This window comes from Staurois parvus, unplaced genomic scaffold, assembly GCF_062004578.1.
Source record: "Staurois parvus isolate SC_StPar_1 unplaced genomic scaffold, SC_StPar_1.0 ptg001760l, whole genome shotgun sequence".
NCBI lineage: Eukaryota > Metazoa > Chordata > Amphibia > Anura > Ranidae > Staurois > Staurois parvus.
In genome coordinates, this window is record NW_028319556.1 from 782,497 (window position 1) to 797,263 (window position 14,767).

Genomic DNA, 14,767 nt, shown 5'->3' on the forward strand with positions numbered 1-14,767 from the left:
GTGGTATTATGCAGAGTCCATGCATACAGAATGAGAACAGATACTGAGAATTATACCCAGCATACAGGAGAAGAGAAGTGGTATTATGCAGAGTCCATACATACAGAATGAGAACAGATACTGAGAATTATACTCAGCATACAGGAGAAGAGAAGTGGTATTATGCAGAGTCCATGCATACAGAATGAGAACAGATACTGAGAATTATACCCAGCATACAGGTGAAAAGAAGTGGTATTATGCAGAATCCATGCATACAGAATGAGAACAGATACTGAGAATTATACCCAGCAGTAGAAGAGAAGTGGTATTATGCAGAGTCCATGCATACAGAATGAGAACAGATACTGAGAATTATACCCAGCAGGAGAAGAGAAGTGGTATTATGCAGAGTCCATACATACAGAATGAGAACAGATACTGAGAATTATATCCAGCATACAGGAGAAAAGAAGTGGTATTATGCAGAGTCCATGCATAAAGAATGAGAACAGATACTGAGAATTATACCCAGCATACAGAAGAGAAGTGGTATTATGCAGAGTCCATACATACAGAATGAGAACAGATACTGAAAATTATACCCAGCATACAGGAGAAGAGAAGTGGTATTATGCAGAGTACATGCATACAGAATGAGAACAGATACTGAGAATTATACCCAGCATACAGGAGAAGAGAAGTGGTATTATGCAGAGTCCATACATACAGAATGAGAACAGATACTGAGAATTATACCCAGCAGTAGAAGAGAAGTGTTAATATGCAGAATCCATGCATACAGAATGAGAACAGATACTGAGAATTATACCCAGCATACAGGAGAAGAGAAGTGGTAATATGCAGAATCCATGCAAACAGAATGAGAACAGATACTGAGAATTATACCCAGCATACAGGTGAAAAGAAGTGGTATTATGCAGAATCCATGCATTCAGAATGAGAACAGATACTGAGAATTATACCCAGCATACAGGAGAAGAGAAGTGGTATTATGCAGAATCCATGCAAACAGAATGAGAACAGATACTGAGAATTATACCCAGCATACAGGAGAAGAGAAGTGGTATTATGCAGAATCCATGCATACAGAATGAGAACAGATACTGAGAATTATAACCAGCATACAGGAGAAGAGAAGTGGTATTATGCAGAGTACATGCATACAGAATGAGAACAGATACTGAGAATTATACCCAGCATACAGGAGAAGAGAAGTGGTATTATGCAGAGTCCATACATACAGAATGAGAACAGATACTGAGAATTATACCCAGCAGTAGAAGAGAAGTGGTATTATGCAGAGTCCATGCATACAGAATGAGAACAGATACTGAGAATTATACCCAGCATACAGGAGAAGAGAAGTGGTATTATGCAGAGTCCATACATACAGAATGAGAACAGATACTGAGAATTATACCCAGCAGTAGAAGAGAAGTGGTATTATGCAGAGCCCATGCATACAGAATGAGAACAGATACTGAGAATTATACCCAGCAGGAGAAGAGAAGTGGTATTATGCAGAATCCATGCATACAGAATGAGAACAGATACTGAGAATTATACCCAGCAGGAGAAGAGAAGTGGTATTATGCAGAGTCCATGCATACAGAATGAGAACAGATACTGAGAATTATACCCAGCAGGAGAAGAGAAGTGGTATTATGCAGAGTCCATACATACAGAATGAGAACAGATACTGAGAATTATACCCAGCATACAGGAGAAGAGAACTGGTATTATGCAGAGTATATACATAAAGAATGAGAACAGATACTGAGAATTATACCCAGCATACAGTAGAAGAGAAGTGGTATTATGCAGAGTCCATGCATACAGAATGAGAACAGATACTGAGAATTATACCCAGCATACAGGATAAGAGAAGTGATATTATGCAGAGTCCATGCATACAGAATGAGAACAGATACTGAGAATTATACCCAGCATACAGGTGAAAAGAAGTGGTAATATGCAGAGTCCATGCATACAGAATGAGAACAGATACTGAGAATTATACCCAAGCATACAGGAGAAGAGAAGTGGTATTATGCAGAGTACATGCATACAGAATGAGAACAGATACTGAAAATTATACCCAGCATACAGGAGAAGAGAAGTGGTATTATGCAGAGTCCATGCATACAGAATGAGAACAGATACTGAGAATTATACCCAGCAGTAGAAGAGAAGTGGTATTATGCAGAGTCCATGCATGCAGAATGAGAACAGATACTGAGAATTATACTCAGCATACAGGAGAAGAGAAGTGGTATTATGCAGAGTACATGCATACAGAATGAGAACAGATACTGAGAATTATACCGATCAGGAAAAGAGAAGTGGTATTATGAAGAGTCCATACATACAGAATGAGAACAGATACTGAGAATTAAACCCGGCATACAGGAGAAGAGAAGTGGTATTATGCAGAGTCAATACATAGAGAATGAGAACAGATACTGAGAATTATACTCAGCATACAGGAGAAGAGAAGTGGTATTATGCAGAGTACATGCATATAGAATGAGAACAGATACTGAGAATTATACCGATCAGGAAAAGAGAAGTGGTATTATGCAGAGTCCATACATACAGAATGAGAACAGATACTGAGAATTAAACCCGGCATACAGGAGAAGAGAAGTGGTATTATGCAGAGTCCATGAACACAGAATGAGAACAGATACTGAGAATTATACCCGGCATACTGGAGAAGAGAAGTGGTATTATGCAGAGTCCAGGCATACAGAATGCGAACAGATACTGAGAATTACACCCAGAAGGAGAAGAGAAGTGGTATTATGCAGAGTCCATGCATACAGAATGAGAACAGATACTGAGAATTATACCCAGCAGTAGAAGAGAAGTGGTATTATGCAGAATCCATGCATACAGAATGAGAAGAGATACTGAGAATTATACCCAGCACACAGGAGAAGAGAAGTGGTATTATGCAGAGTCCATACATACAGAATGAGAACAGATACTGAGAATTATACCCAGCATAAAGGAGAAGAGAAGCGGTATTATGCAGAGTCCATGCATACAGAATGAGAACAGATACTGAGAATTATACCCAGCATACAGGAGAAGAGAAGTGGTATTATCCAGAGTCCATGCATACAGAATGAGAACAGATACTGAGAATTATACCCAGCAGTAGAAGAGAAGTGGTATTATGCAGAGTCCATACATACAGAATGAGAACAGATACTGAGAATTATACCCAGCATAAAGGAGAAGAGAAGTGGTATTATGCAGAGTACATACATACAGAATGAGAACAGATACTGAGAATTATACCCAGCAGGAAAAGAGAAGTGGTATTATGCAGAGTCCATGCATACAGAATAAGAACAGATACTGAGAATTATACCCAGCATACAGGAGAAGAGAAGTGGTATTATGCAGAGCCCATACATACAAAATGATAACAGATACTGAGAATTATACCCAGCATACAGGAGAAGAGAAGTGGTATTATGCAAAGTCCATACATACAGAATGAGAACAGATACTGAGAATAATACCAGCATACAGGAGAAGAGAAGTGGTATTATGCAGAGTCCAGGCATACAGAATGAGAACAGATACTGAGAATTACACCCAGAAGGAGAAGAGAAGTGGTATTATGCAGAGTCCATGCATACAGAATGAGAACAGATACTGAGAATTATACCTAGCATACAGGAGAAGAGAAGTGGTATTATGCAAAGTCCATACATACAGAATGAGAACAGATACTGAGAATAATACCAGCATACAGGAGAAGAGAAGTGGTATTATGCAGAGTCCATGCATACAGAATGAGAACAGATACTGAGAATTATACCCAGCATACAGGAGAAGAGAAGTGGTATTATGCAGAGTCCATGCATACAGAATGAGAACAGATACTGAGAATTATACCCAGCATACTGGAGAAGAGAAGTGGTATTATGCAGAATCCATGCATACAGAATGAGAACAGATACTGAGAATTATACCCAGCATACAGGAGAAGAGAAGTGGTATTATGCAGAGTCCATGCAGACAGAATGAGAACAGATACTGAGAATTATACCCAGCATACAGGAGAAGAGAAGTGGTATTATGCAGAGTCCATACATACAGAATGAGAACAGATACTGAGAATTAAACCCAGCATACAGGAGAAGAGAAGTGGTATTATGCAGAGTCCATACATACAGAATGAGAACAGATACTGAGAATTATATCCAGCATACAGGAGAAGAGAAGTGGTATTATGCAGAGTCCATGAATACAGAATGAGAACAGATACTGAGAATAATACCCAGCATACAGGATAAGAAAAGTGATATTATGCAGAGTACATGCATACAGAATGAGAACAGATACTGAGAATTATACCCAGCAGGAAAAGAGAAGTGGTATTATGCAGAGTCCATGCATACAGAATGAGAACAGATACTGAGAATTATACCCAGCATACAGGAGAAGAGAAGTGGTATTATGCAGAATCCATGCATACAGAATGAGAACAGATACTGAGAATTATACCCAGCAGGAGAAGAGAAGTGGTATTATGCAGAGTCCATGCATACAGAATGAGAACAGATACTGAGAATTATACCCAGCAGTAGAAGAGAAGTGGTATTATGCAGAATCCATGCATACAGAATGAGAACAGATACTGAGAATTATACCCAGCATACAGGAAAAGAGAAGTGGTATTATGCAGAGTCCATGCATACAGAATGAGAACAGATACTGAGAATTATACCCAGCATACAGGAAAAGAGAAGTGGTATTATGCAGAGTACATACATACAGAATGAGAACAGATACTGAGAATTATACCCAGCATACAGGATAAGAGAAGTGGTATTATGCAGAATCCATGCATACAGAATGAGAACAGATACTGAGAATTATACCCGGCATACAGGAGAAGAGAAGTGGTATTATGCAGAGTCCATGCATACAGAATGAGAACAGATACTGAGAATTATACCCAGCATACAGGAGAAGAGAAGTGGTATTATGCAGAGTCCATGCATACAGAATGAGAACAGATACTGAGAATTATACCCAGCATACAGGAGAAGAGAAGTGGTATTATGCAGATTCCATACATACAGAATGAGAACAGATACTGAGAATTATACCCAGCAAGAGAAGAGAAGTGGTATTATGCAGAGTCCATACATACAGAATGAGAACAGATACTGAGAATTATACCCGGCATACAGGAGAAGAGAAGTGGTATTATGCAGAATCCATGCATACAGAATGAGAACAGATACTGAGAATTATACCCAGCATACAGGAAAAGAGAAGTGGTATTATGCAGAGTCCATACATACAGAATGAGAACAGATACTGAGAATTATACCCAGCATACAGGAGAAGAGAAGTGGTATTATGTAGAGAACATGCATACAGAATGAGAACAGATACTGAGAATTATACCGATCAGGAAAAGAGAAGTGGTATTATGCAGAGTCCATACATACAGAATGAGAACAGATACTGAGAATTATACCCAGCATACAGGAGAAGAGAAGTGGTATTATGCAGAGCCCATACATACAGAATGAGAACAGATACTGAGAATTATACCCAGCATACTGGAGAAGAGAAGAGGTATTATGCAGAGTCCAGGCATACAGAATGCAAACAGATACTGAGAATTACACCCAGAAGGAGAAGAGAAGTGGTATTATGCAGAGTCCATGCATACAGAATGAGAACAGATACTGAGAATTATACCCAGCAGTAGAAGAGAAGTGGTATTATGCAGAGTCCATGCATACAGAATGAGAAGAGATACTGAGAATTATACCCAGCATACAGGAGAAGAGAAGTGGTATTATGCAGAGTTCATGCATACAGAATGAGAACAGATACTGAGAATTATACCCAGCATACAGGAGAAGAGAAGTGGTATTATGCAGATTCCATACATACAGAATGAGAACAAATACTGAGAATTGCATACAGGAGAAGAGAAGTGGTATTATGCAGAGTCCATACATACAGAATGAGAACAGATACTGAGAATTATACCCAGCATACAAGAGAAGAGAAGTGGTATTATGCAGAGTCCATGCATACAGAATGAGAACAGATACTGAGAATTATACCCAGCATACAGGATAAGAGAAGTGATATTATGCAGAGTCCATGCATACAGAATGAGAACAGATACTGAGAATTATACCCAGCAGGAGAAGAAAAGTGGAATTATGCAGAGTCCATACATACAGAAAGAGAACAGATACTGAGAATTATACCCAGCATACAGGAGAAGAGAAGTAGTATTATGCAGAGTCCATACATACAGAATGAGAACAGATACTGAGAATTATACCCGGCATACAGGAGAAGAGAAGTGGTATTATGCAGAGTCCATGCATACAGAATGAGAACAGATACTGAGAATTATACCCAGCATACAGGAGAAAAGAAGTGGTATTATGCAGAGTCCATGCATACAGAATGAGAACAGATACTGAGAATTATACCCAGCATACAGGAGAAGAGAAGTGGTATTATGCAGAGTCCATGCATACAGAATGAGAACAGATACTGAGAATGATACCCAGCATACAGGAGAAGAGAAGTGGTATTATGCAGAGCCCATACATACAGAATGAGAACAGATACTGAGAATTATACCCAGCATACAGGAGAAGAGAAGTGGTATCATGCAGAATCCAGGCATACAGAATGAGAACACATACTGAGAATTACACCCAGCAGTAGAAGAGAAGTGGTATTATGCAGAGTCCATGCATACAGAATGAGAACAGATACTGAGAATTATACCCAGCATACAGGATAAGAGAAGTGGTATTATGCAGAGTCCATACATACAGAATGAGAACAGATACTGAGAATTATACCCAGCATACAGGAGAAGAGAAGTGGTATTATGCAGAGTCCATGCATACAGAAGGAGAACAGATACTGAGAATAATACCCAGCATACAGGAAAAGAGAAGTGGTATTATGCAGAATCCATACATACAGAATGAGAACAGATACTGAGAATTATACCCAGCAGGAGAAGAGAAGTGGTATTATGCAGAGTCCATGCATACATAATGAGAACAGATACTGAGAATTATACCCAGCATACAGGAGAAGAGAAGTGGTATTATGTAGAGTCCATGCATACAGAATGAGAACAGATACTGAGAATTATACCCAGCAGGAGAAGAGAAGTGGTATTATGCAGAGTCCATGCATACAGAATGAGAACAGATACAGAAATTATACCCAGCAGGAAAAGAGAAGTGGTATTATGCAGAGTCCATGCATACAGAATGAGAACAGATACTGAGAATTATACCCAGCAGGAAAAGAGAAGTGGTATTATGCAGAGTCCATGCATACAGAATGAGAACAGATACTGAGAATTATACCCAGCATACAGGAGAAGAGAAGTGGTATTATGCAGAAACCATGCATACAGAATGAGAAAAGATACTGAGAATTATACCCAGCATACAGGAAAAGAGAAGTGGTATTATGCAGAATCCATGCATACAAAATGAGAACAAATACTGAGAATTATACCCAGCATAAGGGAGAAGAGAAGTGGTATTATGCAGAGTCCATGCATACAGAATGAGAACAGATACTGAGAATTATACCCAGCATACAGGAAAAGAGAAGTGGTATTATGCAGAGTCCAAACATACAGAATGAGAACAGATACTGAGAATTATACCCAGCATACAGGAGAAGAGAAGTGGTATTATGCAGAGTCCATGCATACAGAATGAGAACAGATACTGAGAATTATACCCAGCAGGAAAAGAGAAGTGGTATTATGCAGAGTCCATGCATACAGAATGAGAACAGATACTGAGAATTATACCCAGCACACAGGAGAAGAGAAGTGGTATTATGCAGAGTCCATGCATACAGAATGAGAACAGATACTGAGAATTATACCCAGCAGGAGAAGAGAAGTGGTATTATGCAGAGTCCATGCATACAGAATGAGAACAGATACTGAGAATTATACCCAGCAGGAGAAGAGAAGTGGTATTATGCAGAGTCCATGCATACAGAATGAGAACAGATACTGAGAATGATACCCAGCAGTAGAAGAGAAGTGGTATTATGCAGAATCCATGCATACAGAATGAAAACAGATACTGAGAATTATACCCAGCATACAGGAGAAGAGAAGTGGTATTATGCAGAGTTCATGCATACAGAATGAGAACAGATACTGAGAATTATACCCAGCATACAGGAAAAGAGAAGTGGTATTATGCAGAGTCCATACATACAGAATGAGAACAGATACTGAGAATTATACCCAGCATACAGGATAAGAGAAGTGGTATTATGCAGAGTCCATGCATACAGAATGAGAACAGATACTGAGAATTATACCCAGCATACAGGAGAAGAGAAGCGGTATTATGCAGATTCCATACATACAGAATGAGAACAGATACTGAGAATTAAACCCAGCAAGAGAAGAGAAGTGGTATTATGCAGAGTCCATACATACAGAATGAGAACAGATACTGAGAATTATACCCGGCATACAGGAGAAGAGAAGTGGTATTATGCAGAGTCCATAAGTACAGAATGAGAACAGATACTGAGAATTATACCCAGCATACAGGAGAAGAGAAGTGGTATTATGCAGAGTCCATGCATACAGAATGAGAACAGATACTGAGAATTATACCCGGTATACAGGAGAAGAGAAGTGGTATTATGCAGAGTCAATACATACAGAATGAAAACAGATACTGAGAATTATACCCAGCATACAGGAGAAGAGAAGTGGTATTATGCAGAGTCCATGCATACAGAATGAGAACAGATACTGAGAATTATACCCAGCATACAGGATAAGAGAAGTGGTATTATGCAGACTCCAAACATACAGAAAGAGAACAGATACTGAGAATTATACCCAGCATACAGGAGAAGAGAAGCGGTATTATGCAGAGTCCATACATACAGAATGAGAACAGATACTAAGAATTATACCCGGCATACAGGAGAAGAGAAGTGGTATTATGCAGAGTCCATACATACAGAATGAGAACAGATACTGAGAATTATACCCAGCATACAGGAGAAGAGAAGCGGCATTATGCAGAGTCCATACATACAGAATGAGAACAGATACTGAGAATTATACCCAGCAAGAGAAGAGAAGTGGTATTATGCACAGTCCATACATACAGAATGAGAACAGATACTGAGAATTATACCCGGCATACAGGAGAAGAGAAGTGGTATTATGCAGAGTCCATGCATACAGAATGAGAAAAGATACTGAGAATTATACCCAGCAGGAGAAGAGAAGTGGTATTATGCAGAGTCCATGCATACAGAATGAGAACAGATACTGAGAATTATACCCAGCATATAGGAGAAGAGAAGTGGAATTATGCAGAGTCCATACATAAAGAATGAGAACAGATACTGAGAATTATACCCAGCAGTAGAAGAGAAGTGGTATTATGCAGAATCCATGCAAACAGAATGAGAACAGATACTGAGAATTATACCCAGCATACAGGAGAAGAGAAGTGGTATTATGCAGAGTCCATACATACAGAAAGAGAACAGATACTGAGAATTATACCCAGCATACAGGAGAAGAGAAGTAGTATTATGCAGAGTCCATACATACAAAATGAGAACAGATACTGAGAATTATACCCGGCATACAGGAGAAAAGAAGTGGTATTATGCAGAGTCCATGCATACAGAATGAGAACAGATACTGAGAATTATACCCAGCATACAGGAGAAGAGAAGAGGTATTATGCAGAATCCATGCATACAGAATGAGAACAGATACTGAGAATTATACCCAGCATACAGGAGAAGAGAAGTGGTATTATGCAGAGTCCATACATACAGAATGAGAACAGATACTGAGAATTATACCCAGCATACAGGAGAAGAGAAGTGGTATTATGCAGAGTCCATGCATACAGAATGAGAACAGATACTGAGAATTATACCCAGCATACAGGAGAAGAGAAGTGGTATTATGCAGAGTCCATACATACAGAATGAGAACAGATACTGAGAATTATACCCAGCATACAGGAGAAGAGAAGTGGTATTATGCAGAGTCCATGCATACAGAATGAGAACAGATACTGAGAATTATACCCAGCAGGAAAAGAGAAGTGGTATTATGCAGAGTCCATGCATACAGAATGAGAACAGATACAGAAATTATACCCAGCAGGAGAAGAGAAGTGGTATTATGCAGAATCCATGCATACAGAATGAGAACAGATACTGAGAATGATACCCAGCATACAGGAGAAGAGAAGTGGTATTATGCAGAGTCCATGCATACAGAATGAGAACAGATACTGAGAATTATACCCAGCATACAGGAGAAGAGAAGTGGTATTATGCAGAGTCCATGCATACAGAATGAGAACAGATACTGAGAATTATACCCAGCATACAGGAAAAGAGAAGTGGTATTATGCAGAGTCCATACATACAGAATGAGAACAGATACTGAGAATTATACCCAGCATACAGGATAAGAGAAGTGGTATTATGCAGAGTCCATGCATACAGAATGAGAACAGATACTGAGAATTATACCCAGCATACAGGAGAAGAGAAGTGGTATTATGTAGAGTCCATGCATACAGAATGAGAACAGATACTGAGAATTAAACCCAGCAAGAGAAGAGAAGTGGTATTATGCAGAGTCCATACATACAGAATGAGAACAGATACTGAGAATTATACCAGGCATACAGGAGAAGAGAAGTGGTATTATGCAGAGTCCATACATACAGAATGAGAACAGATACTGAGAATTATACCCAGCATACAGGAGAAGAGAAGTGGTATTATGCAGAGAACATGCATACAGAATGAGAACAGATACTGAGAATTATACCCAGCAGGAGAAGAGAAGTGGTATTATGCAGAGTCCATACATACAGAATGAGAACAGATACTGAGAATTATACCCAGCATACAGGAGAAAAGAAGTGGTATTATGCAGAGTCCATGCATACAGAATGAGAACAGATACTGAGAATTATACCCAGCATACAGGAGAAGAGAAGTGGTATTATGCAGAGTCCATGCATACAGAATGAGAACAGATACTGAGAATGATACCCAGCATACAGGAGAAGAGAAGTGGTATTATGCAGAGTCCATGCATACAGAATGAGAAGAGATACTGAGAATTATACCCAGCATACAGGAGAAGAGAAGTGGTATTATGCAGAGTCCATACATACAGAATGAGAACAGATACTGAGAATTATACCCAGCATACTGGAGAATAGAAGTGGTATCATGCAGAATCCAGGCATACAGAATGAGAACAGATACTGAGAATTATACCCAGAAGGAGAAGAGAAGTGGTATTATGCAGAGTCCATGCATACAGAATGAGAACAGATACTGAGAATTATACCCAGCAGTAGAAGAGAAGTGGTATTATGCAGAATCCATGCATACAGAATGAGAACAGATACTGAGAATTATACCCAGCATACAGGAGAAGAGAAGTGGTATTATGCAGAGTCCATGCATACAGAATGAGAACAGATACTGAGAATTATACCCAGCAAGAGAAGAGAAGTGGTATTATGCAGAGTCCATACATATAGAATGAGAACAGATACTGAGAATTAAACCCAGCAAGAGAAGAGAAGTGGTATTATGCAGAGTCCATACATATAGAATGAGAACAGATACTGAGAATTAAACCCAGCAAGAGAAGAGAAGTGGTATTATGCAGAGTCCATACATATAGAATGAGAACAGATACTGAGAATTAAACCCAGCAAGAGAATAGAAGTGGTATTATGCAGAGTCCATACATACAGAATGAGAACAGATACTGAGAATTATACCCGGCATACAGGAGAAGAGAAGTGGTATTATGCAGAGTCCATACATACAGAATGAGAACAGATACTGAGAATTATACCCAGCATACAGGAGAAGAGAAGTGGTATTATGCAGAGAACATGCATACAGAATGAGAACAGATACTGAGAATTATACCCAGCAGGAGAAGAGAAGTGGTATTATGCAGAGTCCATACATACAGAATGAGAACAGATACTGAGAATTATACCCAGCATACAGGAGAAAAGAAGTGGTATTATGCAGAGTCCATGCATACAGAATGAGAACAGATACTGAGAATTATACCCAGCATACAGGAGAAGAGAAGTGGTATTATGCAGAGTCCATGCATACAGAATGAGAACAGATACTGAGAATGATACCCAGCATACAGGAGAAGAGAAGTGGTATTATGCAGAGTCCATACATACAGAATGAGAACAGATACTGAGAATTATACCCAGCATACAGGAGAAGAGAAGTGGTATTATGCAGAGAACATGCATACAGAATGAGAACAGATACTGAGAATTATACCCAGCAGGAGAAGAGAAGTGGTATTATGCAGAGTCCATACATACAGAATGAGAACAGATACTGAGAATTATACCAAGCATACAGGAGAAAAGAAGTGGTATTATGCAGAGTCCATGCATACAGAATGAGAACAGATACTGAGAATTATACCCAGCATACAGGAGAAGAGAAGTGGTATTATGCAGAGTCCATGCATACAGAATGAGAACAGATACTGAGAATGATACCCAGCATACAGGAGAAGAGAAGTGGTATTATGCAGAGTCCATACATACAGAATGAGAACAGATACTGAGAATTATACCCAGCATACAGGAGAAGAGAAGTGGTATTATGCAGAGTCCATACATACAGAATGAGAACAGATACTGAGAATTATACCCAGCATACAGGAGAAGAGAAGTGGTATTATGCAGAGTCCATACATACAGAATGAGAACAGATACTGAGAATTATACCCAGCATACAGGAGAAGAGAAGTGGTATTATGCAGAGTCCATGCATACAGAATGAGAACAGATACTGAGAATTATACCCAGCATACAGGAGAAGAGAAGTGGTATTATGCAGAGTCCATGCATACAGAATGAGAACAGATACTGAGAATTATACCCAGCATACAGGATAAGAGAAGTGGTATTATGCAAACTCCAAACATACAGAAAGAGAACAGATACTGAGAATTATACCCAGCATACAGGAGAAGAGAAGCGGTATTATGCAGAGTCCATACATACAGAATGAGAACAGATACTGAGAATTATACCCGGCATACAGGAGAAGAGAAGTGGTATTATGCAGAGTCCATGAATACAGAATGAGAACAGATACTGAGAATTATACCCAGCAGTAGAAGAGAAGTGGTATTATGCAGAATCCATGCAAACAGAATGAGAACAGATACTGAGAATTATACCCAGCAGTAGAAGAGAAGTGGTATTATGCAGAATCCATGCATACAGAATGAGAACAGATACTGAGAATTATACCCAGCATACAGGATAAGAGAAGTGGTATTATGCAGAGTCCATGCATACAGAATGAGAACAGATACTGAGAATTATACCCAGCATACAGGTGAAAAGAAGTGGTATTATGCAGAATCCATACATACAGAATGAGAACAGATACTGAGAATTATACCCAGCAGGAGAAGAGAAGTGGTATTATGCAGAGTCCATGCATACAGAATGAGAACAGATACTGAGAATTATACCCAGCATACAGGAGAAGAGAAGTGGTATTATGCAGAGTCCATGCATACAGAATGAGAACAGATACTGAGAATTATACCCAGCAGTAGAAGAGAAGTGGTATTATGCAGAGTCCATGAATACAGAATGAGAACAGATACTGAGAATTATACCCAGCAGTAGAAGAGAAGTGGTATTATGCAGAATCCATGCAAACAGAATGAGAACAGATACTGAGAATTATACCCAGCAGTAGAAGAGAAGTGGTATTATGCAGAGTCCATGAATACAGAATGAGAACAGATACTGAGAATTATACCCAGCAGTAGAAGAGAAGTGGTATTATGCAGAATCCATGCATACAGAATGAGAACAGATACTGAGAATTATACCCAGCATACAGGATAAGAGAAGTGGTATTATGCAGAGTCCATGCATACAGAATGAGAACAGATACTGAGAATTATACCCAGCATACAGGTGAAAAGAAGTGGTATTATGCAGAATCCATACATACAGAATGAGAACAGATACTGAGAATTATACCCAGCAGGAGAAGAGAAGTGGTATTATGCAGAGTCCATGCATACAGAATGAGAACAGATACTGAGAATTATACCCAGCATACAGGAGAAGAGAAGTGGTATTATGCAGAGTCCATGCATACAGAATGAGAACAGATACTGAGAATTATACCCAGCAGTAGAAGAGAAGTGGTATTATGCAGAATCCATGCAAACAGAATGAGAACAGATACTGAGAATTATACCCAGCAGTAGAAGAGAAGTGGTATTATGCAGAATCCATGCATACAGAATGAGAACAGATACTGAGAATTATACCCGGCATACAGGAGAAGAGAAGTGGTATTATGCAGAGTCCATACATACAGAATGAGAACAGATACTGAGAATTATACCCAGCATACAGGAGAAGAGAAGTGGTATTATGCAGAGTCCATACATACAGAATGAGAACAGATACTGAGAATTATACCGGCATACAGGAGAAGAGAAGTGGTATTATGCAGAGTCCATACATAGAGAATGAGAACAGATACTGAGAATTATACCCAGCATACAGGAGAAGAGAAGTGGTATTATGCAGAGTCCATGCATACAGAATGAGAACAGATACTGAGAATTATACCCAGCAGGAGAAGAGAAGTGGTA